The sequence below is a fragment of the Zalophus californianus genome, chromosome 6 (genome assembly GCF_009762305.2).
Source record: "Zalophus californianus isolate mZalCal1 chromosome 6, mZalCal1.pri.v2, whole genome shotgun sequence".
NCBI classification, from domain to species: Eukaryota; Metazoa; Chordata; class Mammalia; order Carnivora; family Otariidae; genus Zalophus; species Zalophus californianus.
In genome coordinates this window covers 63451285-63478573 of record NC_045600.1, presented here as the reverse complement: position 1 = coordinate 63478573, position 27289 = coordinate 63451285, and the positions used below count along the sequence as shown (strand labels likewise).

Sequence of the window (27289 nt, the reverse complement as noted above, 5' to 3'; positions counted from 1 at the left end):
CGGGTGCCTTCCATGAGCTAGGAACCACACTAAGCTTTTGGGGAAGCAGTAGTGAGCAAAACCAGATGGGGACTTGTCCCCTCATGAGGCTTGAGGAAGATGGAATGTAATCAAATAATTGCCCAAATAAAAATAAAATTGCACCTATGAAAAATACCACAAGAGAGAAGTCCAGAGTCTTAGGAGAACTTGTAGTTGATTTGATCTAGTCAGGGAAGTCAAGCCAGTGTTCACTAAGGAATGAGAACGGACCAGAGATCTAAATAATGACTAGGTACTAAATAGACAAAGGTGGAAAGGGAATGAGGGACTGAAAATCTTTTTCTAGAAGGGCCCTGGTGTGGGGTGAGATCTTGGAGGGAAGGAGCAGCCAGACTGCTTGGGGCCTTGTTGTACTTCTTTGCCATGAAGGCATAATACACAGCAAGTAAATTCAATTTTTATTCATATCTTTTACCCTAATATAGATATATCTCAAGGCAAATGCCTTTCCCAAAAATAAAGTGGAAAAGACATTATCGTCATGATGGAGTATTTTAACAAAATGTAAAAATGGTAATATTCTTTATTTTTTCCTTCCAATAAGGTGTGGTAGCATACCTCTTCTTTACTCACAAAATAAATATATAAATAAGAGGAAAAATAAGATCTCTAGCTCCTATCTTGTTTATCCTAATCAGGATTAGCTTTATCCTAATCAACAATCTTATATTCAACCTTAATGATATTTCATTAGCTTCTCAGAACCACCTTTCCTGTCTAGGTCTAATTATATCTAATGTAATGTATCTCAACTCACTATATTAAATCATTTTTAAAAAAACATTTAAAAACATTTAAAAATACTGCAGAGCTTTGATATAGGCCTTAGAGAGGATTGAGCCCTCTTACTTCTTTTTGGGGTCCATGTCTTTCCAGTTTTCTCTGCAACATTTCTTTTTTATTTTCCTCATAACTAAATTAGGGAGATGAAAAGAAATAATTTTCTTTTTCTAACAATTTATAAATATCTACATATGTAAAATGCAAGCATAAGCATCTATTCTAATCAATCCTTAAAATAAGTTAGTTATTCAATATGCTTCACATTGTGAATAGAGACCAACTCTCTCTTGTCTGTGTTCACATCAGCCCTCACAGATAGCCCTCAATTGATTGAGAGTCTTAGGCACATCTCGTGGTATATTTTAATATCCTATTATCCCCCCAAGAGACCAAGGTTCTAAACCTTATGAATGCTGAGCTTCAAAGAATGTGACTTAGAAATGACACCAAAATACTACTTCAGAAAATTTATTGTAGTAACGGCATGGGACTCTTACATAAATGTACGGTCAAAAAATGTACAAACAAAAGTGTATGAACAAATGTACAAACAAAAATCTAAAGCTGTGAAATAGTAAGGAATCATTAGCTGCTGATATTTCCCTTTGATGACTATGTTTTCATAAACTATTGTCACTGGATGAACTACCCACAGAATCCTCAGATTTCGTTCAAGGCACATCACGGATACCATATTTAGGGGAGATGCAGAAGAAATAGTTTTACTCTTCTCCTACTCCCTGGAAGATTCTTGTGAATTTTCACTAAAAATAATGTTTTGGGACTAATAAAGAAAAAATATGCCCATCTCCTCTCTATGGTGGTAGTGAATAATCAGGTATGCATTCGATTAAATCTGGCATGCTCAGTGTACAGAAGGGTAGGTCTGAAGGAAAGGGAAGAATACAAAGTAGGTAAGTGGACAAAGTGGAATATACAATAATATACAATACAATAAAGAAAACCAGAAAGCTAGGACTTTCCAGGCAAAGAGGAGAACTTTTACTATCTTTGGGTTGAAAACCTGAAGGACATATGTTAACCAAACATATTGGAGTTGAACTTGGGAGTTACTTCTAAGATTAACTGACAAAAATGATGGCCTTCTGAGGACAAACTTTGAAGACCATCCATTGGTTGAATTCAGTGTGGTGCCTATCTTCCACTCAGTGAGAAATAAACAGAGAGCTACAATTAGAACTTGGGTAAAGGAGAAGTTATTTGAGGAGACTAAAAAGGATGCAATCTATAGGTACATCCTTGATAAAATTGCAAATAACAGTGCAGAGTCTCCATTAAAGAAAGTGCGGAACATTTTGTTTTTAGGGTATTACATTTTAGCCTGGCGAGAGGGGGGAAAAAGAAGCTAACATTCTTATGCAAAAAGTTGTTTTTTGAAAATATTCTTAGTAGTTGGAGATTTGGAGATGGCAAATCAGCAAATAAATGAAGGTATCTTTAAGGAAAAATGTTGTTAACATTATTTTTCCAGAAATGCAATATCATTTACTTGGAGGAACAGAAATGATTAATATAGTCTTTTTGTTCAGGGAAGCTATTCCACAAGATAAAAGGCTAGTAATCTAATAACTAGCATATCAGTATTATTTTATTTGCTTTTTCCTGTTTGCAAAATAACTTCAGTGCTATCTTGTTATTGTTGTTATACTTGGCTAGTTATACATCTACGATAAGAGAACATAATTAATGTGAAAAATTATACTGAAATGGTTGTGTTTATTTTGTGTCACTTCAGCAATGCCCCTTCAGGAGTGCTATTCTTATTTTCCACTTGCATTCAATAATAGGCTTGCAGCCAGTGGCATTGTATTTACACAGTTTTTGTCAAAACAATTTTATCTCTAATAGATTTTTATCTACATCGACTGAAAACTTCTGTTTCTGTTTAAAACTTTAATGTAATTTCTTGCATCTCTATTTCAGGCGATAGAAAAACTTTTGAACTTATATATACTTGGCAGCTATATATTTTTTCTTCCACAAAGTTGATTTGTTTTTTAAAATAGGAGGAAAATGTCCTTAAAATTAGGCATCTTGTTTTGAAATGGGCTTTGAAGAAAGCAACAAATCTGAACATAGTCTGTTCCATTCATTCACCACAGAAAGGAGCATTTAAAAAATGTTCCAATTTCTGTGACCTTCAGATGATTAGAACTGGTTACAAATATATATGAATTCCTCACAAACATTAAATGAACCCCCAAGAAACCTTATTTGAGAATATGTAGGATATATTTTCATTTCGATGCACAAGGATTTACATGTGTGGCTCCCTATTAGCATTACTCAGGTAAATCCCATTAAAAAATGCATATGCCTCTGTGTGGATAAATTTATACATGAAGCACAGTTAAAGTATATCAGTGTTAATACTCTACCGTGGGAATACAGTATGACAAGGAAATTGGCAATACAATTAAAGTTCACATAGTATTAGAATTTTTTTCATTAAGATAAAGTTTTCATGACAAAATAAGAGGATAAATTGAGACTTACTAGTGCAACTAGAACAAATGTGCACATTTCAGTATAGCTCTGAAACAAATATAATAAGGAAGATTAATGCTCTGGATCTCTTGAAAGGGACTGTCTTACCATTGTGTTGTCCTAATGAGTGTTTGAAATCAGAAAGTAGAAAGTAGGAATCAATGGTAAAACCCATCTACAAGGATGCATATTATGTCAAGAAAAGTGTTTCCTGCTTGCCTCTCTCTGCTTTTCTTTTTCTTGCCTTCTTCATTTTCTACCTGCATTCTCTTATCTCCTGCTTTTCTTTGCACCCCCCCAATTGTTTTCCTCCCTCCTGATTCATAAGCATGTTTCCTTTTTTTTTTTTTTAACCCAGACATTTGTGTTGTTGAAGAAGGGTTATAGTGTGGCCTTATGCCAACTATGTGTCATTGGGGGAAACGTAAAAATAAGACATAGCCTTTACATAAATGGACATTTGAGCTGTAATGCACTTGGTACTTAGTCTTCATTCTTTGCCCATCCAAAGCCATCTGAAATAGAAATGAAAAATGCATGGTTCTTCACCTTCACATAGGATTCAATTCATAGCCTTGAATTTCTCATAATGCTGACTTTGGTTATTTGCCTCTTTCCCCTGTTTCTCATAGATATATTCACCTGACATTCTGAAATACTAATGAATCCTACATTAATAGATGCTCCTATATATGTATACACATAGAGAGAGCTCATAATTTTCACTTATGAAAGCTACTCAGTTGCAGACCTTTGAGGATGAGACATTCCCTGGAGTAGACCATTTCTGACAGATCATTTGATGTTAAGTGGTCTGATTTTGTTTGGCGATCTTCTCTTTACCACAGAATGATACGGAGGCATTGTAAGCCCAACCATCTACATAGATTTCAGTTCAGATGGAGTTGGGATTGCACTTCAGGGACTTGAAGAGGTGGTAGGGATGGGAAGTTGCTACCCTCCAAAGGCTGTCAAATAATGTCCAGAGAAGTGGCTCTTTCTGTGAAGGTCATTTCTCTCTCCTCTCAAGTGTTTCCAGGCCAGCGTCAGAGAGGAGAGCTGTCAGGAATTTCTAAGCTGGCTGGGTTTCATCTGGTGACCTTGGAGCAAAGGAAGTCTAACACAGTGCTGGTTTCTTGAGACATTCCCTTGATCTCTCTGTAAATACTGCCCAAGGGGTTTTGTTTCCAAGATGTTCCCGAGAGTTCTACTGGCCTAGGAAGTAAAAAGGGTTTTAAGTACTTGAAATTTTTTTCTAGTTTACTTTAAAATGGCACAAAGTCTATATAACAAGTCCTTGGATTGTTTTAGTTCTTTATTGTATTGTGGGGACCAAGATTTTTTTTTTTAATCCCACAGCTTCTCTGTTTCTCTCTGCCTGTTTTCTTTTCTCTCTTCTCTCTACTGAGCAACTTTCACATCCTGAAACATTTGTGTCTCTAAATATATAAATTATTTTTTAGCCTTTTCACTTAATCTCCCTAATTCATTACACAGAGTGCTCAAGTTCTTCATATGATACCCCAATAAAATTCGCTTCTGTCTTTGTTAAGAGAGGCTCTTCTTTCCTAAAAAGCTGCCATGCCATGATGCTTCTGGTCTTTGACAGACGAACAGGTGTGTTTACTGTAATCAATGGATCATTCAAGCACAAAAGTTACAAACCAGTCACCTCTCAGTTACGGATTCATTTCAGTGACAGTCCTAAATCTTTTGTTATCATCTTTGCTGTAAAGCATGCGTCACTCCATTGCTTGGGGTGGTACTATGATCTAGCTAAAGAAAAAGAATATTTTATTACTTATATTACTTTAGAGAGTGACCTGATCTTGAAAGGTTAAATTTTACTTAAATTCTGACTCTGTGTACAAGGAGAGCCAGGTCACTAAATTAAAAACCCAATTATTTATCCCTATGCATAGTAACAAGAAAAACTGTTTCATCCTATGGGGTGTACTGTTAAAAGAGCAAGGTGGCATTAAGGAAATTTTCAACCTGGAGTATTTTTTTTTAAAGATTTTATTTGTTTGACACAGAGAGAGAGAGATAGTGAGAGAGAGAGAGAGAGAGCACAACAGGGGGAGCAGCAGGCAGAGGGAGAGGGAGAAGTAGGCTCCCCGCTGAGCAAGGAGCCCAATGTGGGGCTCGATCCCAGGACCCTGGGATCATGACCTGAGCCGAAGGCAGCCGCTTAACCGACTGAGCCACCCAGGTGCCCCTCAACCTTGAATATCTTATTTAAATGCCATTAAGCTATCAGTAATGTTTGCTGCACTTCCTTTCCCATCATTGCTGATTGACAATATACTTGTGGGTAAACAATCTCCTTTATAAATGGCCTTGTACACTCCCTGATGGCACTTTCTGGTGTGGGTGACAGAGTTGCTCACTCATGTTGAGCCTCAAACAAGGCTGTGTTGAATTCAAGGAAGTCTGGCGAGAGGAGCAAGATGATGGTAAGGGAGGCAGACACTCTTTATATACAATTCTTGGGAACCTGGCAGGAGGATCCGAGCATGGCAGGGAGAAGGAGTCTTCAAAAAATATCACACAAGGCTGAATAGCACTTTTTAATGGGAAATTCTTGTTTTGACTCTAATTTTATGCTTAGATGCTTTTAATTTGATCCACATTTAATTTGCCATTCCTTGGAGAAGGGATTGATTATGTGAAAAACTATCTGCTCTATTGCTAACAAAACAGGATTGGTTTCAGGGGCTACCATGATGGCATTGTATTTTAATGGTGCCCACCTGGAAACATTGAAGCACACACGGCTGGAGTCATCACTTTCATTTCTACTCCCACTCTTCTGATTGTGATTACCTAAAAGCTTTGTTAAAGTCATAGTTCTGAAGAAAAATGGGTCCAGACTGGGTCTTAAAAAAGCAGGGAAGAAGCCAAGTTTGGACATTTGAGTTACACAGCATCATCAAGGACATTTAAAGAGCTAAATGACAGTGGTACATCTGAAAACACATAATAATATATAGTAGGTTTATTTATATATATTTGGATTTCCCAAAGCCCCATCACTTTGATACTGTAATGAAAAATAATGGCATTCAACACTGGTGTGACAAGTTTCAGAGAGGCACTGAGTTTAGGCTAAGCACCTGCATGGTTAACAATTATTTTAGTTAGACATCTTAAGCTGCATACAGAGAATTCACATCTTCTATGTTTTCAAAATTAGGCTTCCATTATTTCTGAAATTCTAATGGCTAAACTAGCAACAGTAAAGATGTCCAGGTTTCAATGAAATATATTTCATAAATTAGCTTATCATTGCACTGATTTAGCATGCCTAGCAGGTAAGAGACAAAAACATGTGTTATCTTCCCTAGGGAACCTTCAATGAATGTCATTCTGGCTTCATATGTCTTTCTTCTCTCCCCTTCTTGAACTGATATAAAATTCTAATGTGTGCCCTCTAGTTCCATCTTCATTGAAATCTAGCAAAACTGCTGAAGGTAAGAGAGTGGCAATGGTGCATGAAAAAAGGGAAAAGGAATACAGTGATTCATAGCATACTTGAAGAAAGTTGCAATTGTTAACAGCGCTACTTTTGTATGTAGACAGGTTAAAATATGTCATATATCCGTGATAAAAATAAAGTTCTTCAGCCTGGCTAGTTTCTTAAAGTTCATGGGAAAGGTGCTAAGACCAAATTAGTAACTTGAAAATATTTCCATATGCATCTGAGGGCGTACCAAGTCACTAGCTCCCAAAACCGTAGTCAAGAAAGTAGGGGTATGTGCTAAGACTATTAGCAATCTTGACAAGTGGTTGTTGTTTAAATACCGGAAACGATAGATATTATGAAAAACACTGCTTCTATTATTATGAAAATGAAACCTGACATTTTTAAAGTGTAGTAGCTCAGGCCATTTTCTCTTATCTCTGCGTCTTTGTTCTTCTGTGCAAATTTGAACTGCTGATTCAAATATCATTTTGTGAATGGTGTTCATTGGTCTTCACTTCCAGTGAAGCAGATGCCAATGCTTTCAGAAAGGAATGATCCTTCTCCCTTGGCATTATTCCCATTTGCTAGATGAGAAAACTGAGGTGTATGACCAAGTATGTTTCCTTTTTACTGGTAAGAAAACTAAGCTTTGGAATCCTGTTCACTTTTGTTTTTCTATTCCTCTTTTTTGCTGATGGCAGCCCTTTTTCCTTACCTTTTCTTAGGAAGTCTGAGCTGACTTTAAATGGCCTCCTCACTTTTTGAATGAAGCTGTCTGGTAAAAGCTTTGGCCAGAATTTTCTTCTCATGACAGGAGAAAGATGTATCGATGACTTATAACAATCTTTGAGTAAAGCCACACAGTTGAAATTACACTGCTAAAATCTAGCCAATAAATGTTGGCACTACTAGGTTAATTTAGGGATATGAGTGCTGAAAGTTAGGTATTCATTTTAGCAACTGAAGCTCAGAACTTGATGTCTATGGAGCGTTGGGCCACCACGAATCCACTCTGCCCAACTCTACAAAATATACCTTTTTATTCAGAGCACAAACATATTCAAGAACCCTTCTGGAGTTACTTGAAGAATTAAAAGAATTATATTATCAGCATGACTACACTTGCCTTTCTCCATCAAAAGAGAAAGTGCGTCAGTGCATCCTTGAAATTAGGTTATTAAAAACAAACAGATACCCAAAGCATGAGATATGAAAGTGCACCAAAACAGGAATTTGGATCAGTATTTCTCCCCCTTTATTGTCTTCCCATTTGAAATAATACAAATGCCTCCCATCACTTCTTGCAGCCTCGTCATAAGCATGAGAATTGCATGTGTTCCCATTTCTGTGTCTTCAGCAAACCAGAAATATATAAGAAGTCACAAACTTAGCTAGAGAAGAATTTGGAAGGAGCTACTCAAAAAAACAGACATTTTAGAAAATGTGTTGATTTGAGCTGGATTTGGGTTTTAAAGCTACAACAAAATATCTCATTGTTGAGTCAGATTTGGTTTCCATTAGTTACCTCTCAGGTTGTCCTTTTTTTTTTTTATGAAATACTCTTCACTTCTGGAGAAATTAGTTTTTTAGCACTGTTTTATAAATAATAATGGTGATCATTTTTAGAATTGCCTCTTTGAGGAACACATATGAGCACATTCCCTTTTGGTCAATTGCCTTAAGCAAGAAGGATCAGGTCTTCCTTTCCTGTTTATTACACTTCCCACTCTGTCATGATCAGGTCTGATGTTGAGCAAAAATGCTTTCCAGTTGCCTGTATGTGCTTTGACAGAACTGACATAGAAACTGTATCTTAACTTACTTGAATCAGTGCTGTAGAAAAGCACCCAGGCATGGTGAAGACAGCTTTTATGAGGTACATTTTGTCAGTGTAAACACTATGAAATCCAACGCATTTGGAAGAGCATACCCTGTATTTGTTAGAATGAGTGAATCACTAATGGATTAAAGAGCACAGCCAGATAAACCTACACTAGTCGTAAGCATATGTGGCCTAATATGCAAATGTAGGAAATCCAATTAAGCTCCAGCTCTCCTTAGTTTTTCATTCATGAGGCAGTAGCTCTACCGAAAAAGCAAATAACTAAAAAGTTTCTTTTACCAAAAAAAAAGGCATTGCATTTTTAAAATATAAGTTTGAAGTTAGTCTTCCACAGATAGCCAATTTAATTATGCTAAAAATGACATTTTTAATTAAACACCAAGGTAAGCATAAATGGATTTCAAAATAATTAATCAAACATCAAAAAATTGAAACCTTTTTCTGCTTGAGCAGCAGAAATGAAAGAACCAGTCTTCGGGTCTCATAGAGATTCAATCTAATTTAATTCTCTGTCTTCTCTAAATAAACATTCCTAAAACCTTTTTTTCATCTGGGGGAATAAGGATGAGAGGGGTAATCAATATTTCTAGCATTTTAATTAAAACCGTTAGTGGAATAAATCCATTTAATTATCAGTTAATGAAATACAAGGTCATTTACCTGACAGGAACTTTGAGGGTGGATTACTAGCTGGAATAAAGCAGAAGAACCCAATGTCACAGCCATTTAACTTCTGTCAAATTTAAGGTTAAAATCCTTTTAGACTGTTTAACCTATTCTCTACCATTTTCTATTATGTGTGCCAATTGGCAGGAGAAATGCATGTGAAAACTTATTTTACATTTAATTGTGCTGCAAAGTTTTCATTAAATTTCTGCAAATATCTTTATGTTTCTAAGGCATGAACTGAAAGGCTACAATAGATTCCAGTGTAATTTTATTTTTATTTTATGTTTATCACTTATAAAGAGACATTTGGACTTCTTTTACAGCAAGTCTTATGCATTATTTCTTCTTTTTTTATAAATAGGAATTAATTAAATATAAATTTCAGCAGTCTGAAAATTTAATATGCAAATATGGAACAAATATGCAGTCGTAAACAAATCACTTTAAATAATTTATGGTTAATTTTATATAACCCCTTTTTGAAGTGACCTGGATTTCATAAAAATAATATTAAAAAGTAAGAGCTGGTTGGTCACTAAGCTAGGTTTGCAGATTGATTTGGTAAATGATTTTAAGTCGGTTTAACAAATGAAGAGAGGGTAGAAAGCGAGTTGCAGAAAAAAGTTCCTTGTCTTTGTTGGAGACACCGAGTTTCTCTAAGCAGCTCACCCGGCTCACATTTTGTATAGATCAGTTCTAAAAATGGAACCTAAGAAGGGCTCTTGTTCTTTCTTTCTTTAACACAGATGTTGAATTAATTATCTAGGGTTTGGGGTTTTATTATAATTTTGTAGATTTGGGTTTGTCTCATAGCCATAAATGTCAGAGTTTAAAAGGTAGCTTGTTATTGGGGTCTTATTCTTCTTTTCTGAATTGAAACTCCATTAATGTTAGTCATGTACAATGCAGACAAGTATATGCAGTTTACTCTGCAGTACTTCATCTTGCAGCACCTTAGCTTTGTACTGTGCAAGGAGCCCAGTACACCTTACAGTAGTTTGCCTTTACAAATATATATATATAAATTATAAATATATGTACATTTATTTATTTATTTATTTATTTATTTATTTATTTATTTATAGAGGCACCTGGGTGACTCAGTTCGTTAAGTGGCTGCCTTCAGCTCAGGTCATGATCCCAGCGTCCTGGGATTGAGTCCCGCATCGGGCTCCCTGCTCCAGGAGGAGCCTGCTTCTCCCTCTCCTTCTGCCGACTGCTCTCCCTACTGTGCTCTCTCTCTCTCTCTGTTAAATAAATAAATAAAATCTTTAAAAAATATATTTATTCATTTATTTTAGAGAGCAGGAGTGGGAGAGAGAGAGCCCACAAACAGGGGAATGAGGGGCAGAGGGAGAGGGAGAGACCAGACTCCACACTAAGCGCAGAGCATGATGTGGAGCTCGATCTCATGACCTGAGATCCTGACTTGAGCCAAAATCAAGAGTCAGACACTTAACCAAATGAGCCATCCAGGCGCCCCTGCCTTTTTCTTTTTTTTTTAAGTTTATTTGTTTTTCTTAGTAATCTGTACATCCAACATGAGGCTCGAACTCATGACCCTGAGATCAAGAGCTGTATGTTCCTCCAACTGCACCAGCCAGGTGCCCCAGAAGTTTGCCTTTTAAAGAAGTACCGGTGATCCAGTCTAACTTCTAAATGCTAAGTACAATTAATTTACAAAAATCTGTGTCACCTAAAACAGAAATCCATTACCAGCTCAAATATGTCTTAATCGGACGAGTGTTCCCCATGAAGATGCAGTAATAACAAAAGCAGCATTGTTGGGCCTGTTTTACATTCACCTAGACTGTTCATAGATTTTTTTTAATACTTTAAGAAAATAACAAAAACTATTAGGAAGGCTGGTTTAGTCTGGGTAGTTCCAAGAGCTCTCTTTCTTCTATTTCATATTCTTTAAAATGTAATCCTTATGACTTACCAAAGAGGATTGTAAATTTTGCTTGTTCTAAGCCATAAAGTGAGACATATTAAAGAAAAAATTATCCATGATGCCTAATTATTTTAACTTTGATTGGAATACATAGAAACAACTAGGGATAGCCCTATGAGGACACAGAAAGGCTCGGCTCTTGCATAGGTTATGTGATGCTTGTCATACTGACCAGTCATGGGAATTTGCCCCTGTAGCTCCTCTCTGTCCTTTCACATATTTTAATGGCCCTGACCTTGGGTGCCCAGTGCCCACATTTCTGCTTTGTCTGCCTTGTCCATTCCTCCACATTTCCAACCACTTTCTGTATCTTAAACAAGGTGCCCATGCCTGTTCGATTGTGTGTCTCATGGCAGCCAAGGATCATGGGTTTAACAGATTCATCACTCTTTCTCAGTTGTTTGAATGGTGGTGATGTGGTATCTAAATGTTACAGAGAGTATAGTCAGTCTGTGTGGGGTCACTTGTAGCTTCATGTACTGTGGAAGATCTTCCTACAGAGATTATAAACAACAAATAGTTGCAATTTCCTTTCGGTCCCTTATATCTTAGATTCGTTGTTTTTTGACTACGCTTTATCGTCCCACCTCTGACTATCTTCAAAGTCCATTCTGAATCTTTCTATGTAAATATTCTCTTAGGAGTCATCATTTATGATGAATTCAATCACTACCACTACCATAAGCGGTGGTGTTCAGATGTAGCTCTTCAGTTCAGTCTTCACCCACTTTTCATGCTACAGTTCCATCTTCAATTGCCTGTAGAAGATTGCCAGTTTTATATGGTGTTGACGCCTAAAACTTTCCATAATAACTAAATGTAGCTCTTAACCTTTTCTACTTTTTCTGTCATTACCCTGCCAGTACCCTGCCAGTCCTGCCTTTAGCAATAGATACCAGAGGCCATTTTCACTCTTCTTCTCTGTTTATTTCCCAAATGGGAACCATCAGCCACCAACTTGTACTGAATCTTCTTTGACAAGGCCTTTTGGAATCATACTTTTCTATTTTCCCAGCTGTCCCAGTAGCCTAGGCCTTAATCTATTTATGTCTAGATGACTCCACCAGCTTCTTACCTGATTGTCTTTCCTTCTCTTAGAAACCCAGAATATCATGGAGCTGGATTACTTTTAAGCATTCTTTTGCCTTCTGATCCTTATAAAACACAGGAAGTTTTCCTAGAAGGAAATTCCATGCATTATAATCATTCCCTGTTGCATCAAATCCAAGTTATTTTGCCTTTTCTTTAAAGATACTTCCAGGCATCACACCAAATTAATTTTTCATTTCCAGTCAGGAAAACTACTCTCCATTCAAGCTAAAACTCAACTGCTCTGCTCTGAATTTGTTCAACCTTTCTCCTCACTTGATATTTTCTCCCCATTCCTCTTTCTGAATGCACATCTCTCAAACTTTTAAATCCTTTACTGATTTTCTCCCATGCAACTTTATGTGTTCTAACATTTAAAGTGCAGAAGAGTCACTGTATTAATTGGTACATATCTGGCTTCCATTTAGGTATTCTACCATTGAAGGTTTAGTTATCCTGTTTGGCCCTTTTTCTTTCCTTTTCCTTTTATTAATCTATAAATACGATTTGTGTACCAACTTCCTCATCTATAAAATGGGTATAGTTATATTTATCTCAAAGAACATGAAGAAATTGTTAAGTATTAAGTAACAAGTTTGTATTTGTTTGTTTGCTTTCTGTGGTCTTTGTGTTAGCAAACTAGACTAAACAAAAGATTGCCTCATTTTGTTTATAGTCATGAATTAGCATGTTCAACAGAAAACCATAATAATTAATTTCTACCATTTCATGTTCATGCAAGTTGAATGATTGGCAATATCCAGTTTCTGCCTATTAAAAACCTGTGCAGACTCATAGTAGCAAATCAGAAGACCCCTGTCTTGGGCCATTTGGGTTCTTCTGCCATGTGCACAAGTCTAATCTGAAACCATTGTACCTTAAACTCTTACTAATTGCTCAAACTTAAAAGTCATTATTTTAGATCATTATTAAAAATCAGACTTTGCCCTATAAAATGCCCATAATTTTTAGCAGCTATATATCTGCTATGTAATTTCCTCTTTCAAAAAATGTCATGCTCAATTTAATATTGGTATGTCATTTGCAAGTGGCTAGGGGACTTTGTGAGGCCATTACAAACCCTAGTTTCACAAGAGTTGGGCTCTGAAGCCTGCACCACTGAGATTCGGGAGTTTCTTTTCCTGCCACAGTCCCATATTTTTCATACCCTACGGGCTTCCCTAGGGGATATTCTGTCATGGAATGAAGTGGCATTGACTAAAATGAGAATTTTCTCCTCTATGAGAAAGTGAACGGAGAGGAACCCAATCACAAATGCAACAAACCAATTAAATTAACGCAAAACCCAATTCTGTGGGCTTATGAGTTAAGAACAAGATATACTCCACTGATAGTCTTCTAGGAAGATACCTGTACACAATTAAAAATATTAAACAGCTATTTTTATAAAATATGTAAAGGATACAGAAAAGTCATATTCTAAGCACTTCTATAAATTCACAAAATGATGTATGTAGGATTTGCAATCTCAATCTTGTTTAACACTTAACTTTTGGTTGTAAAATACTTTGGTGAGGAAAATACAAACTGAGGAGTTGAATTCAGAAAAATTCATCAATAGAAACACTGTGTCATTGGGTAAAATTGATTATTGAAAGAGAAATAACTATCAGGAAAAGCATGAATATGCAGCAGATTAAGAAATAGTTGACTGTAGCAGAGATTACTTTCTCATCAGAAAAATGAGTTTTATTTGAATAATTTAATTTGAATTAAGATATAAGACCGTTTTGTAATAAAATATTTTATGAATTGATAAGCATAAAAATCACTATGCTTTCACCATAAAACTTACTATTTAATGTTCAATTAAGAACAGAATTCAAGTTTCAATTTATATCATGCATTGTATACCACTCACGTATGGTTCTGCTTGATTTTTAGAAGATCCCTACAACTTCCTTGATGGGCCAAAGTATCCCACTGATTCTGCCATGTTTTGCCACAAGATCCTGTACTCTTTATCTGAACAATGTTAGATTCAGTCTCTGAGGAGAGAGAGAGAATGGGACAGAGTGAAAGAGTGAATTGGTTGCAATTGGGGGAGATTATCACCCTTTCTTTTCTATTACCTTCTACCCTGATTATACCAAACTGATTATACCAAACAATATACCCTGATTATACCAAACTGAATATGATTCAATTCAATAGGTAACTCCTATTCATCCAAATATTGTTCATTTTTGAGAGGAAGGGAAAATACAGGGGAGAAGAAGAAAGATAAGGGGAAGGAAAATAAAAAGCCATCAGAAAAATTATTCCCCAAAGTAATTTTCAATCATTCAGAAGTGTGTGTGGGATAAATACAAGGTAATGTATAATTTTAAAAGCCATATAGCATTATTTGCACATTTCATTACTGGATCTTTTAGTAAATCTTTTATTGATTGGTTTGATTTTTAAGCTATACTTTTTTTCCAGTTTTTTTTAAAGATTTTATTTATTTATTTGAGAGAGAGAGAATGAGAGACAGAGAGCACGAGAGGGAAGAGGGTCAGCAGGAGAAGCAGACTCCCTGCTGAGCAGGGAACCCGATGTGGGACTTGATCCCGGGACTCCAGGATCATGACCTGAGCCGAAGGCAGTCGCTTAACCAACTGAGCCACCCAGGCACCCCTTCCAGTTTTATTGAGATGTAATTGGCATGTAACATTGTGTAGGTTTAAGGCATACAACATAAATTTATATATGTGTGCGCACGTGTGCACGTGTGCAAAATGATTACTATAGTAAGATTAGTTAACATCCATCACCTCACATAGTTATAAGTTTTTTTCTTTGTAATGAGAATTTTTCAGACCTACTTCTTTAGCAACTTTCGGATATACAACAGAGCAGTGTTAGCTACAGTCATCATGTTGTACATTATATCCCTGGGACTTATATATCTTATAACTCAAGTTTGTACCTTTTGACCACCTTCAGCCAATTCACTCCCCACTCCACCCTCTCCCCCTCTCACCACCCCCCACCCCGTCGTTGTAAATCTTTTAAAATGTTGATAACAAGTTTTCGAGTAACTCTGATGTGTGAGGCAGAGTTTTAAGGACTCTGGGATATTGACTTTAAAGAGATCATGATTTCGTTAGGAAAATAAGGCTCACATGCCTGAACAGTTAGGTCATTACCAGTGCAAAGTGGTCTATGATACATAGTGGAAGAATAGAAGCATAAGAGTTAGAACTGGGGAACTAGTGTTTATGGTGTCTTAGAGGACTTTTTGGGTTTATGTAAGTAAGAGAGCAGACTGGAGACGGTGTTTCATGCAGAGAAATGTTGCTTACAAAGACACAGGGGTAAGAAGCTCCTATTTTGGAACCAGTAATGAGTAGACAATGGTCTAGGGAAGAGGGTTGTGTGGAAAGTAATGGAATATAAGATTGGAAAGGGAGACTGGAATCAGACTGAAGAAAACCTTTTCTGCTAACCTAACCTTTTTGTGTAGGTAGGTGAGTTGGACTGTATTTTCCCAGATTTATGGTGATTGTGTTAGGGGGAATACAATCAGAATCTAAAGAAAGCCAATATATCTTAAATTTGTCTTTTTTAAGATAAATCTGTCTGTTTCTCTCAAGACAAGTCTCTCTTTCTTAGTTATTTCAGTAAAAATCATAAAGAGTTGGTTGACATGAAACATGATAAAGATTAGCCGTCTATTGGTGAAGTAAAAGTAATAAAAGTAGAGTATTCTACCAGCAGAGCTAACTTTGATTTTTGGTTTTGGTTTTGGTTTTGTTTGGTTTTTTAAGTCGACTTTTTTTAAGAAATGTGTTTGAAAACTCCATACTTAAAATGCATCTATGAAGCAATATTTACAGCAGAGATGACTATAAAAATATATTCAAAGTGAACATAAATCTTTCTATTTTTATGTGACTTTTATTATCTGCCCATCAAATTTTGCTAATTATCAAAAGTGACTCTATTTTAATAAATCTTTCTCCCCTTCAAAATTTATTTTTTTCTCTCATATTAATCTGCGTGGAAGCTATGAGATTAGGTGTGGAATATTTTGCTTATTTTTATGACTATTTCCTATAATATGATAAATAGAAAAAGGAACTGGTTTCTTTTTCTTAGAAGTTCTTCTGATTTACTTTGAGTAAACATCACCTGGGAGTGCTGGTTAAAGCTGACCCACCTCCAGAAACTAGGATTCAGCTGAGGCTAATTGGGCCTTGGAATCTGCATTTTAGTGAATCCACAGCTGATTGTAAAGCTGGTGGTCTGAGAAACATTATCTAGAGTGAAGGAGAATAAATCAATTTAATGGAGAGCACACTCACTTGTCTTAAATATTTATATGCAGTTAAACAAATGGCTCAGTGCCTGTGCTATGGGTCTACTCTGACATCTCTGAAGGCTTCTCTAAAGAAGATCCTTGGAACTTAGCACCAGAGGGGATATTTGTGAGGGTTGGTCACACATTTCTAAGTCAGCGTTTGCGGCTTCAGTTTCTCCTCCTTGAACTTCCCTAACAGCCCAAGTAAATTTAGTGGGCCCGATGTGGATAATACTGATATGGCAACCCCATAGAAGGAATTTTATCATAATATAATCTCTAAAATAGAGGAATAACTTCAGAAAGCCTCACATGCATTTCAACAAAATTGAGAGGTGCCCTTGCATCAGTTTCCAGGGCACTGCCCTCAGCACTGATCCACGAAGAATGTTCCCACATGGTCTCTCAGGAGCCCAGGCCCTGATTTGCCACAGGAGAAAGGGCCAAGGAATTCACTGTAACAGCTTGGAGAATGGCTTTGCAAACCCAAGAAATACTCATTTCCTAATTTGCCAGCTGAAAAGGAGTTCAGAGAGTAAAGATACTGATTCATGCCGATCCTGTGGTAGGCTATGGTGAAGGGGTCAATGGTGGGAACAGGAGAGAAGCCCAACTCTCTTTAAAGTCACCAGGAGCAAGCAGTTTCAATGGTAGTATCTGCTTACCACAGCAAATGAGCCTACAAATCTATGAATGCAACCTGCTAGCTCTTTTCTCATTGCACCCACATTTACCACAATGGCTGTGGTGTCTGGTATTTTCAGTTTCCAATTTAAATGTAAACTCATGAGGGACACTTTTTATCATGGTCACTTGGGTTTCTCTCTGTCTAAAATACTGCCTTATACATAGTAAGGGATAAGTGGGGACTTAATTTTGTGCAATCTTATGGATGTTTTTCTTAATGCTTAATCAGAATATCACTTTTTCTGTAAGTGTGTATTTTGAAAGGCTTGCAGTGTTTTTTTGCTATAATTTTAACATGTCTTGGGACAAAAGAATACAGTGGTGTGTTACATGGGTACCATTTATTCCATGTATTTTCATTAAAATTATTTTTAAAAAAGGTAGGGCTCAGTATTAGTAGTACTTGAAAATTGGCTCATCCAGCTGATTATACTAAGCAAAGACCACGAAAGTCAGTTTTGTATTTAACAAAAATGCATTTTTAATAATTAATTGTTGGTTGTCCAGCCCATGGAAGGACGACAATAAACTATTCTAACACGTTTGGATCTTTAAGATAAAGCAAGGCAACATAGATTGTTTTAAAAATGACATGCCCACAAAAACAATGGATCATGGCTCACCATATCAAAAACTAATGATGTATTGTATGGTGACTAACATAACATAATAAAATTAAATAAATAAAAAAAATGACATGGCTGCTACATTGAGACTGCAAGTATTAAATGGCATTGTAGCAGATGCTTTCTTTGGTCTCTGGGAAGTGTAAGAAGAGGTTAGGTGATGAGTAGTCACATTGATAATGTTAACTGTATTACAATCATTTGTTTATTATGTATAAGAAAGGTGACAGGGGCGCCTGGGTGGCTCAGTCAGTTAAGCGTCCAACTCTTGATATCTGCTTAGGTCATGATCTTGGGGTCCTCAGATGGAGCCCCAAGTCAGGCTCTGTGCTCAGCGCAGGGGCTGCTTGAGAGTCCCTCTCCCTTTGCCCCTCCCCACCTTGTGCATGTACGTGCTCTCTCTCACTCTCTGAAAGAAAGAAAGAAAGGAAGAAAGAAAAAGAAAGAAAGAAGAAAAAGGAAGGAAGGAAGGAAGGAAGGAAGGAAGGAAGGAAGGAAGGAAGGAAGGAAGGAAGGAAGAAAAGAAAGAAAAAGAAAGGAAGAAAGAAAGAAGAAAGAAAAAGAAAAGTAGAAAGGTGACAATCTATGGGTTTTTTTTTTCAAGTTGAAGTCTGCCCTCCAAATGATCATTGAAAGATTGTAATGTAATTCATCTTTAAAATGTGAAAACTTTTGGCTCCATATTTTCTAAAGAACATTCTTTTTCATTTTGACAGAGATTTCACTCATATTATATGTATCTCCCTGTTAAATATTTTAAATTTGGTGTGTACTTCAAAACTGATCGCTGTTTTGTGATTTACAACCTTGGAGAAAAATAACATAGTAGTCATAACTTTGCAGTTTTTTGTGATGCATGAAGATCAGATTTTTTAATGTTGGTTAATGCTTTGCTAATTAAAGTGTGCATGTTAATTAAAGCAGAGGCTAATGTTAATTACCTATATTAATGGAATCTCATGTAGCACCTGCCTGAAGCAATGGGTTCAATTTTCAAAATATCTCAATTAAGGCTGAACCTTTTGATTTGCATCTAGTAGGGTTTCAATTAACTGCATTGAAAACTTAAATAACACTCTTAGGGGTGCAAAATATCAGTGATTATATGAAGTATGGTGGAGCTTGGTAGGTGAATTTATAGAGACTCTTTTTCCAACCTAACTATATTTATTTCTTGTCTACTGGTCAAATTCTGTTCATCCACCAGGGCCCAGTGAAAACAACACCTCTTCCACAAAGTATTTTCCAATTCCCAGGATACGATCAGCTCCTGTATGTTGCTCTTCTTTTACCCCATTCTGCCTTGTATTATACTTACTTGTTACAGTCTGTGTCCCTTGCTAACTAGTAGTTCCTTAAAGGCCTTGTCTTCCTCCCTTACAAGGGCCAGCGTACCTGAGAAGAAGCCAGCCTGTTTTGATAAGTTGAAGACACTCTTTGCTTGTTTGCAAAGCAACTAATACGTTTACTGAGAAGATGGAAATGAGCGAACTTTTTACTTTTAGCACATGATAGTTGCACCACTGCTGCGTTTATGACTGCTTTAAGTAAAGCATGAAGGTGCTGTTTGGGATTTTTTTTTGCTTTATCAAAGTAAAGATGGATGTTTTTGTTAATTTCAGTTAACTGTGAGCTGGAATGGGGAAGAGGCTACTTGTTCAAGACAAAATGGTCGGTGTTATGAGACCAGGGGATGTGTGTTTATGCTGGCAGGGATGATGTTAATATCCTCTCTCAGCCCCAGGTTTAGAATCTGACTGGCCATTTCGCATGCAACGTTAGCTTGTGATCATAAGCACAAGTACTTCAAATAAGCTATTCATTTAAGAGAGCCATAGGTTTGTTTTATCTTGGAAGATAACACATGGGGTTGTCAAGTAGTGAACCCAGATCTTTAAAAAAATGAATTAAAAATATAAATAGATGGCTGGAGACAGTTACATTGTAATTAGTATGCTTATCAGTTCTCCTGAACTTACTCTTATGTTTGCTGAAGACCCAATAACAATTATTTCTATTGGGTCTTTGGAAAGGATTATGAGCTAATGGTGCTAACCTTTTTGACATCTAGTATAATCATAGTTTCAGAAAAAATATTATTTTTTCTAATAAAAAATATTATTTTTTCTAATAAAAAATATTATTTTTTCTAATAAAAAATATTATTCTACATAATAGGGGAAGCAATAATCTCCCCCATAAGTATACACAAATAGATCACACACTGATTTGCAGCTCCTGGCCTGGAAATAAGTACCAGTTACTGGTGTTCCTTGGCAAACTTTGACTCTGACTGTTGATCTCAGCGGGCCCAGATTTGTCTTCATTCAACTGTGGAGAATATCAAATGAGCATAAGATTTCCATGTGCAAGGTATAACTGACAAGGTGATATAAAAGGAACCGTTTACTATCCTGATGTGCTATTGGCATGCTGATGTAAAAAAAAATTATTTTTAAGGTAAATAGGAATAGTATTGATGGAGCAAGAATATGTCAGCCGTCGTCCTGATGGCAGGACATATTATTACTAGAAATGAGATGTGAATGTGTCAGTTAACGAAGAGCAATGCAGGCTTAGATGTGATCGTGAGAGCTCCCGTACTTCACGTCACAACTGGTTCCATGTTGGGTAGTTAGTAGGTGGAATAAATGCAACAACTAGCTGGAGGAACATGACAAATATGCAGATCAGATTTTCCCAGGATGAGGCAATGGGCCAGGTCTTTACAACTCAGAGAACATAGTCACCAAAGCATCCATTCCCCACTGTGGCACCATTAAGGTGGCAGATGGAGAGAATTAGCAGAAAGATACTGGGAACAGCTGAAAAACATCTGGTAAGAAGTGACAACCTAACGGGTGTGCTGGGCTTTTCCTAATTGTGAGGCAATCACTCAAAAAGCCTGGAAAGAAACTTCAATGTTTTGGTGGTGGGAGAAAGGAGTTGGCTGGAGCACTACATTCGAGTTCAGGGATTTAAGGGAATTCTGAAAATAAGTGACTGTAGAGCCTGGTGAAAAAATTACAGAAAAAAACTATAGAAAATTAATTTGCTTTTCCCCAAGTGTCAAATAAGAACCCACTTTTTAAAGGTGTCTGTGAGCCGCTCAGTGGGCCTGGAATCCACTTTAGGAAGAAATTTAATTCATCACCAAATTATGAATAATATTTAAAATGTAGGATTTTGAGGGTATATGGAAAGGTTAGGTGTTCATAGAGAATATGGAAACACTAATTAAACCGGAGTGAGGAAGGTGGACTACTTAATGACTCAATTCGCCATTCCTCTTTCTTGATTTACTATCTCGTGACTTTTCTGGAACCTAGATGAAATATAAAAGGCTTTTTGGCTATTTCTGTCTCTATATTTCTTCATTTTTTTTTCCCACTCCAGCCATTTGTCCTTGACTGTCTGTGTCTCCTTGCTTGCTCCCCCACTTTCTGACAGGGATCACCGAACTTTTCATAACCTCTCTGTCAGGACTCACTGTATAGAGAGTGACATTTCATTTTGGGAACATATTATTTCCGATAGAACAGGAACAGTGAGGACAATGTTCCCTAGGGGGCTGCTAGGTAGAATTTGGGGAGACAAAGGCCATTGATGCCTGCTACATGATTAGGGCAGATTATCTCACAGGTTACCAGACAACCCCTTAGTTGCCACATGAAGCCTGTGTTGGAATATGCAAGCCTATACGTGTTGGAAAGGAAAGAGAAATCTGAGTAAGTGCCAGGGAATCCATGAATTCACCAGTTGCTGTCCAGATCACGTAGAGGATTAAACCAGACTGTTCAAAGTACAGCCTTTCAGTAAATGTTAGGTCCATCTTCCCTTGTCTGGCTTCCTCCTTATCCATTGGATTATATGTTTGTCCTGCCCTTGGGACCCAGGCTCAAACAAGTAAATAAATGAAAACAAGGAATGGAACAATTTACTATAAGCAGGGTCTGACCACCTTACTCTCCAAACATCTAGGGCGCAATGTCCTCTTTAGAAAAGGCAGGTTGCTGTGAGCAGAGGGTCAGGTGGAATCCAGCTACAGAGGGAGAGGTGGGAGGTGGGAGGGGATGAGGGAGTGAGGAGCCAGAAATGGGAGGGGGAAGAGTTGAGCAAGTCTAGTTGAGTCGGGATGGCACATAAACAAGGGCTCAACATGTACTAGAACCCCAGCCTGAAATTTCTGTTACCACAGGACCCCTATAAACCCTGCATATTAGTACATTATGATAATGGTAACAAATTATTATTGACTGGGAACCAGCCACAGAGTGGCCAAGAAAAAGATCCTTACAGTGAGGCGGCATTGCTTATCACACCTTGGACATGTGAAGGGAAGGAGTGACAAGATGGTAGAGCGGTGAGCTGTACCAGGGCAAGGTGACAGAGTATGCAGAGAAGGAGCACATGGTGGTGGTACCTAGCCACAAAAGTTTCACAATCTGTCATTTCTAGAGGTGAAGGAGTAGAGAGGGTTTTGTTGTTGTTGTTTTTGTTTTGTTTTGTTTTTGATTGAGTCCAAGAATCACAGGACAAGGTATATTGAGCCTTGCAGGAAAGTGACGGATGTGTATACCTTACACAGGGACTTTGAGCCACAGCCCAGCTATTTTAGCTGCCTTAGTCAGGGACCGGTTGGGGATTGGACATCATGGTTGCAAGACTGTGGCTAGAGAGGATACTTGAGATGGGTAGTAGAGGGGGCACTGGACTTGGAGCCAGAAACCCCTGGATCTTCCTTTCATTACCTATGTGACTTTGGACAAACTTAATTTATTTGATCTCTGGCTTCTGCATCTGTTCAGTGGGGATAATAATACCAGATCTACCCAAGCACAGCATAAGATTGTTATAAAATCAAATGAGAAAATGTATGTGAAATCGCATAAGCCGTAAAGGTATAAATGTAATTTATTATCAAAAAGTATCAATATCCCATTCTCACTGATAATTGAAGCATTTACTCGGGTACCCAGTGAATTGTGAGCTAACACAGGTGAAAGATAGTGAACCACCACATCCACTTAACCTGTTACTATGCAGACAGAGTCAGATAACACAACAAAATCAATACTTGTTTCAAGGAAAATAGATTATTTGGGATAGAACTATAAAATACAAATATATAATTATGTAAATATAAAATCTTATAGTTCTTTTTACATGTCCAATAAAATGGTGGAGAGTTTCTTTTGGGGTATGGAATTCTGACTAAAAGCAAGATATTTATCATTTAAAAAAATACGGTTCCCTCTTAAGGCCAGTCCTCAAGCTGCAAAGTAAGATATTGAAGACAGCAGTGCATTTAATGCCAATATAAAAGTGACTTTGTTCTTTCTGTCATCTTTTATTCCCACATGTTTCTTTCTGTCTCAGAAATCTACTCAAACTGAAGTCCCAGCAGTCTTTAAATACCAAAGTGAAGACACAGGTGAATCGTCACGTGAAATGTTTTATGTTCTAGATTTGTCTGATTGTTTCCTCATAGTGTCTTGTAACTTTCTCCGCTAGCTCCTATTTCCTGTAAACTATAAATTCTCTCCAGAATCTTGCTCAGAATAAGGTTAAACATTTTTGGCAAGTGTACTTCCTGTGGCATCTCATCAGGTTGTCCATTATTCGTGATGATAAAGTGGTGACAGCTTACATACCTTCATGGAGAGATTTCCCTTGTAATTAGCAGGCAATCTGGGGGGCAGTGCTTTGACATCGTGTGAATATTCAGTTCACCATTAAAAGTTTGCTTAATGGTTTTAGAATCCATGGATGATTCTTTCTGGAATCAATTATTTATTTGGGGGTTGTAAGATGGTATTTTTCTAATTCTAATATTTCTTTCACATTTTTACCTGGTATTTAATTCTTTTATAAAGCTTCCTCTTCGACTTCAGATGAACTACAGTTCCTCTTTTATATTTATCTTTTATATTTTTAATTTATTTTTAAAGATTTTATTTTTTTATTTGAGAGAGAGCATGAGCAGGGCAGGGGAGGCAGAGGGAGTGGGAGAAGCAGACTCCCCGCTGAGCAGGCTCTATCCCAGGACCCTGGGATCGTGACCTGAGCTGAAGGCAGACGCTTAGCCAACTGAGCCACCCAGGTGCCCCTACAATTCTTCTTTTAAAAAGCAAGTGAAATGCCTTGTTTTTCCTCTTTACTTACCAAGTTTTGCGGTAAGGAATTGCTGTAATAGTCACCTTCAGTAGGGAGACTTTTTTTCATTCTCTCTCTTGAGTATAATTACAGATTGATTGATTTTATTTATTCAATATGCTACAATCAATTAGAATAGTTCTTCTTAGGATGCTTAGATTGTCCCAAATTTGCCAAATAGGAGCCTCATCTTGATGGCTCTTAGGTCCTTTTGACAGATCTCATTAGTCAGTGAATGCTTCTTTGCTTTCTGGCACAAGATGTCCCAGGCTCACTTTATTCTTTTCCTGCTCCAGATTTGTAAAGGGGTTTTTAAAGTGATATGTTCAGCTATTTTTATAAAGAAACAAGCTGTACCAGACTGTCTCTTTGCCTCATTCATTCATTTAGCAAGTACTTACTAAGTATCTGCCATGTGTCAGGAACCTGGGATATCAAAATAAATCTGGCTCACATCCTCTTCTTGGGGAGTTTAAAACCTAATAGGATGGAGGAATCATGAATATCTAAAGGTGGGAAAAGATACATGTTTTACCATAGAGGGGCACATCATATTGTTGAGGAAATTCAGAGGAGTGGAAGGTTATTGGACCAGTTGGATTGTGTGGGATGTGGAGTTGCAGAGTTGGAGTAAAGCTTGGGAAGCAGAGGTGGAAAGGCTGTGTACCTGTGAGACATGGCTTTGTCCAATGTGAATATAAGTGGGATTTGCTATTTGTCAGAAAAGGAAGTCAAAGAGGGTATGGGGACAGTTGGACTCCCCCCCACCCCCATAGAGGGGATCCACTTATGAACAGTGTTTCAGTACTGTTATAAGACATTTGAATTCTGTTCTAAAGAAAATGGCAACCATGAAAAGGCTTTTGTTCTTTGTTGTTATTATTTGAATTTTAAACCAGAACAGTGATAGGACAGAAGATGTGCCACAGAAGCTTCACAGAGAGGCCTTTTGTCATGTAGGCCATCATAGGGGAAAGGTAATCATACGGGCAGTTGAATGTTGAACAGTCTGGCTAGTAAGAAGGTATAATGACTCAAATACAAGGGCACTAGCTACTCCTGTGATATGTCTTACATGGCAACAGCAGATCACCAAAATAGTTTTAATGTCACTTCATAATAAAAATTGGTTCAATTGCCCATGACTATGAAAAACCACATGCAGCTCACATATCTTTCTCCCAAGCACAGAACTCCTTCCTTCTTGGTTCTTTCTAAAAATCTTGATCGTTATACCTCCAGATGTTAACTTACATGGTCAGCTTTTTTATTATATAAGCTATAGCACCTAAGCGAAATACCTGAACAACCAAACACTGGTGAAAATTCAAAGCCTCAAAGCTCCTACTGAAATGAGACTTCTTATACTCTTACTTTGAGGCTACATAACTGTTGTTTTTGGTACTTATAACAACTTTCATGATGTAGTTTCTCAGCTTAATTTAATGTATCATGTGAAAGATAAGACAAGCTACTAGAGGCTGTCACGTCAAGAATCGTGAAGATACAGTAGAGGGCATATATTGTTAAATGAGAAACAAGAACGTCAAAATCACTGGGCCTAAAGCTATTCTATGTGATGAAGAGCAGCTCCAACACTACCTGCAAGTATAATTGCATTATAATTGGTGTTTATATCTTGACATTCATCCACAGAATCTGTTCTGGATATGAAATATTTCAGACTTCCATCCTAAATGAAAGAAATGAAATTCAAAAAAAAAAATTCTTGGCACTTCAAGGGGTAAATTGCTCCATCCCTCTCCTCTTTGATAATTGACAGCCTAATTAGATCTGGGTTTTGGATTTGTAAACTCATCTTAGCAAGTTTGACCATTTATTAAGCATTTTCATTTTCTCTTGGTTCCTTGTGATTTGAACTTTCCTATCCTGTTATATGTTGTTCAACTATTCTTCCCTCTTATGACTTCAAAAATTCTGCTTCTCACTGTGGCCTAGAATGTGATTTTTTTTCCCCATGTCTGAGCTCAACTGAGTCTTTTATCTCCAGGGTTAAAGTGTCATAGAGACCTGCTAAAATTAAACATCATCACTTTAAAATGTTTTTTAAATATTTTATTTCTTTATTTGACAGAGAGAGAGATAGTGAGAGCAGGAACACAAGCAGGGGGAGTGGGAGAAGGAGAAGCAGGCTTCCCGCCGAGCAGGGAACCCGATGTGGGGCTCGATCCCAGGACCCTGAGATCATGACCTGAGCCGAAGGCAGACACTTAACGACTGAGCCACCCAGGCACCCCAAACATCATCACTTTAAATTAAAATGTGTAGCATGGAGCTATTAAGCCACCAGAAATTTTCCTCTTTGAAATTCATGGACAATCCCAATCTATGTCTTAAGCTGAAGGAATCTCAGGAGACTTTAATCAAAGCATCCCTTTTCAGGGTATTTATCCTGCCACAGCTCAGAAAGTCTTTTGAATGCCACCATTCATATCTTACCTCTCAGATTGGCAACTTGGGGTGTTTGCCAGCACTTGCCAAAGATCTCTGCTTCCTACTAGGACATCACCTCTTTTTCAGGTCTCCTACTGAGATTGTTCGTCACCCTATGCTCAACAACCCGTTCATTCACTCATTTGTTCAGTATACAATTTTCTGGGCATTGGGTATACAATTATGAATAAAAACAATGAGGTCCCTGCCTTTGTGGAATTTACATTTCAGTGGGATATGGATCAGAAAAAGCAAGAGTGCAAATAAGCAAAAAGAAGTTATTCAGTCAAATAAATATAATTTTAAGATATAGTAAATATTAGGGAGAAAATAGCAATAATCGCGCCTCGGATAAACCTCATTGGCTACGATCCTGCCACTGCGCAAAGCTTATTAGGGAGAAAATAAATAAGACCTGAGAGAAAGAATAATAGGAGGCACCTGATTTGGATGAGATGATCAGGAAAGGAAATACATTTAAACTGAGACCTAAAGGAGATATGAAGGTGACAGCCATATGAAAAAGAAACGAGGAACGTTTTAGGCAGAGGGAATGGTGTGTTCATGGTGAGAAGACACTAGGCTCATTCAAGGAATTGAAAGAAGCCTAGCATAGCTAGAGTAAGTGGGCAAGGATGAGAGCAGCTCAGGAGTGATGGACAGTGAAGACTAGATAAGGCAGGCCCCTGAAGACTCTGGTATTCAA

The 27289-nt window shown here is 37.2% G+C and overlaps 1 protein-coding gene and 1 pseudogene across 5 annotated transcripts in view; one reads left to right on the top strand and one right to left on the bottom strand.

Annotated features, from left to right (window-relative positions):
- The window catches only part of AKAP6 (A-kinase anchoring protein 6), a 503914-nt gene that overhangs the window by 311535 nt on the left and 165090 nt on the right, over positions 1-27289 (top strand). The window lies entirely within an intron of this gene.
- On the bottom strand, positions 26857-26974 carry LOC113910836 (annotated as a pseudogene).